Source organism: Wyeomyia smithii, chromosome 1, assembly GCF_029784165.1.
Source record: "Wyeomyia smithii strain HCP4-BCI-WySm-NY-G18 chromosome 1, ASM2978416v1, whole genome shotgun sequence".
Taxonomy (NCBI): Eukaryota; Metazoa; Arthropoda; class Insecta; order Diptera; family Culicidae; genus Wyeomyia; species Wyeomyia smithii.
The window spans coordinates 124,683,016-124,686,571 of record NC_073694.1 but is presented as its reverse complement, the minus strand read 5'-3'; the positions used below and the strand labels follow the sequence as shown (position 1 = coordinate 124,686,571).

Here is a 3,556-nt window from a genome sequence, read left to right as displayed (position 1 = left end):
CTAGAATGCTTTGCGGAGATGAAGAGCCAGCGCACGGTTCGTCTGTCCCGGTTATACCCATTGTCCCTCGAGCAAAAAAATTCTGGCTGTTTCTATCTAGATTCTCACCACAAGCCACTGTGGACGAAATTTCTAAGTTAGTTCAGCAGAATTTAAAAGTCGAGGGTCAAATTGGTACGCAGAGACGCCGATCTAAATCGGATGACATTTGTCTCGTTCAAAGTGGGAATTGAACTTCAATATAAAGAAAAGGCGATGCAGCCCTCGAGCTGGCAAAAAGGTATTTATTTTCGTGAATTTGTGAATGAACCTGTGTCGATGCCATTTCGAGCCGAATGTAGAGATGTCGAGTCCAATCCTGACAATTTCCTTACACCACTTACCAGCACACAGTAATAACCATCCATCTGAAATAGTACATCACTCATGTAACATTGTTACGAATTATTATTCTAAAAACATACCTGACCCAGTTTTGAATTCGCGCTCATTGACTTCTACAGTTTTGTTAAATGCTCCAAAACCTGTAGAAAAGAAACAAATATTAGATGTGTATTACCAAAATATGAACAGTATAAAAGGAAGCGAGCGCCAGAAAATAGTCTATATGGCTGCATTAGAACTCGATATAGATGTTTTCGCTTTTACGGAAACTTACTTGGACTCAACTGTAACAGATAGGTCGCTTTTTCCTCCGCACTTTAACGTATATCGCTGCGATAGAAATATTTCTAATAGTGAAAAAAAAATCCGGCGGTGGGGTCTTGATTGCTGTCCACAATCACGTTGCCAGCACAGAACACGCAGTGGCTAAAAACAATGAAGCGCTTTGTGTTAGATTATCAACAGCCACCGGCTCACTCTACTTGTGCTGCGGATATATTCCACCTACCTCTAGTGCTGATCGTTATCGCTCTTTCTGCTCGTTCGTCGAATCAGTAATTGAATGTATTGGCCCAAATGATGACGTCGTCGTACTCGGTGATTTGAACCTGCCAAATTTAAATTGGAATCAGATACATTTTGACTCTAATAATCCCTTTTACTTACCAAACCGAATCAACTCGCAAACCGAGATAGCTGTTGTTGACAGTTTTCTTTCTGTTGGACTGTTGCAAGTTTGCAATTTGCCAAACCAAAACAATTGTTTTCTTGACTTGGTGTTCACTACTGACACAAATATTTGTCAATTGGCTCTGACGGATCCAATGATTAAAAACGAAATTCATCAGAATGCGATGTTATTGACCATCGAAGCAGATGAATCAGATAAGTATAAACCGGGGATGCTCAAAAAGTGTTTGAACCTGGAAGCAATGAATGTCACGAGCGTGCGTGAAAACCTGAGCAATGTTGATTGGAATAATATTTTTATATCGGAAGCACTATTCGTTGATAACATCGAAGAATACGAAAGGCAGGCGGTAGTAATGGTTGATTTCCTTCGATGAGTTGGAGTCTTCGAAGTTGACGTTGGCGATATCACGAAAGTTAATAACTGGGTGGATTTCAATACCTTACTGTTTTATTTCACATTGTTCCATATTTTTTCCCGTCATACTCCTGTAGTTATGAAACGTGCTAAGCATAGCCATAAATACCCCGAATGGTTTTCTCCTGCGCTGATAGAACTAATGAAGATGAAAAAACTGCTCTGAAGCGAATGCGTCGTACGAGATCAAACGAAAATGTATCACACTATAAACAACTGCTACGCATGTTCAAGGCTGCACACAGGGAAGAATATCAGGTTTACCTAAATGAAATACAGCGAAATGTAAAAACTGACCCCGAAGCATTTTGGAACTTCGTGAATAGTCGAAGGAAACATTCGGGTATCCCAGAAAAAATGAGGTACAGAGGCGCAACCACTGAAGATACTCAATCGTCGACTGGCCTTTTCGCTGAACATTTTAAAAGTGTCTTTGCAGAGCAGCCTTCAAACGTACGTATACCTTCCTCCGACAATGGCTCGGAAGTATTCCAACTATCTGAAATTGATGTCAAAAATGGAATCCACAAACTTGATTCAAACTCGTCCCCTGGCCCTGACACTTTCGCGAATAGCCTTCTGAAACAGTTCCAAGGCGAGCTTTTGGTCCCTCTCACCTGTTTGTTTAACGCGTCACTGGCATCCGGTTACTTTCCCTCGCTCTGGAAAATTTCACACGTCACACCTGTTCATAAAAAAGGATCTCGATCAGATTTCGAGAACTATCGTGTTATAACCATCCAATCCGCTATGCCTAAGCTCTTCGAACGGCTAGTGTACGACACTCTCTATGAGGTAGTCGCTGATCGCATTTCTCCCGTGCAACACGGGTTTCTAAAAAAGAAATCCGTCACCACAAATCTTTGCGAGTTTACTTCACTGGTAACCGATTACATATCTAGAGGATTTCAAGTCGATTGTATTTATACAGATATGAGCAAGGCATTTGATGCGGTTAAAACGGACAGTATTCTTCAATTATTGAGTGACTTCGGAATTGGCGGTCCACTCTACGACTGGCTACAAACATATTTAGTAGGAAGAGTCCAGTATGTGAAAAACAAGGGACAAGTCTCGGCCTCGTTCACTGTAAATTCCGGTGTACCTCAGGGAAGCCACATGGGACCGCTGTTATTTGTACTCGTGATGAATAAACTTGACTAATGCCATTATCCTGATTTATGCTGATGATGTAAAAATTTTCCTGCCTATCAAAACAAGCAGTGACTGTCTTAAATTACAACTGGACATGCAATGTTTCGGACAATTCTGCTCGGATAGTGGCTTAAATGTCAACGCGGACAAATGTTCAGTCATGACATTTTCTCGTAAAATATCTCCGCTCATGTTTAGGTACCATTTCAATGGAACTGAACTAACACGTAAAGAAACAGTTCGCGATCTAGGCGTTATATTTGACCGATCGCTTTCGTTTACTAACCATATTGATAATGTAGTCACAGACAGCTTAAGATTATTTTCGCTCGTGAGACGGTACGGGCGTGATCTTAAAGACCCTCATTCCATATTTGCCATTTACAAATCGTTAGTGCGAAGCAAGCTGGACTTTGCGAGCGTCGCTTGGCGCCCCCAATATGTAACACATATACAGAGAATTGAAGGAATTCAAAAAAAGTTTGTGCGTTTTGCCCTACGGAACCTCAGATGCAATGGAGATCAATTACCTCCCTATCAATAATTGTGCGCATTAGTCAATATTGACACAGTACATTGCCGACAAAGGATTGCTGATATAGTGTTTTTCACCAATATATTAGCGGGACGGGCCGATAGTCGTAGTCTCTCAGCTCGAATACACCTGAATAGCAGCCCAGTTACGCTAAGAAATCCAAGAGTGTTCAACCCTCCGCAACGAGCTCGGAATTATTCACAACACGAACCTACATGCCGTTTTATGAGATCTTTTAATGAATTACAGCACATTATTAATATCGACATGACTCCAACAGTTTTAAAAAATAGATTAAGTTTATATTTAAGAGGACAACTTCGTGACTGTTGATTGTTTGTATTGTTGTTTTTGAATTTATTGTATTTTAATCT

The 3,556-nt window shown here is 40.7% G+C and overlaps 1 long non-coding RNA gene across 1 annotated transcript; it reads right to left on the bottom strand.

Moving 5' to 3' along the window:
• Positions 1 to 264: 264 nt before the first annotated feature.
• Positions 265 to 1,208, bottom strand: LOC129717447 (uncharacterized). Its single transcript, XR_008726676.1, has 5 exons — positions 1,051 to 1,208; positions 893 to 992; positions 659 to 810; positions 465 to 524; positions 265 to 407 (listed from the first exon to the last, which is right to left on the bottom strand). It is a non-coding gene; the product is annotated as an uncharacterized LOC129717447 (long non-coding RNA).
• Positions 1,209 to 3,556: the final 2,348 nt, after the last annotated feature.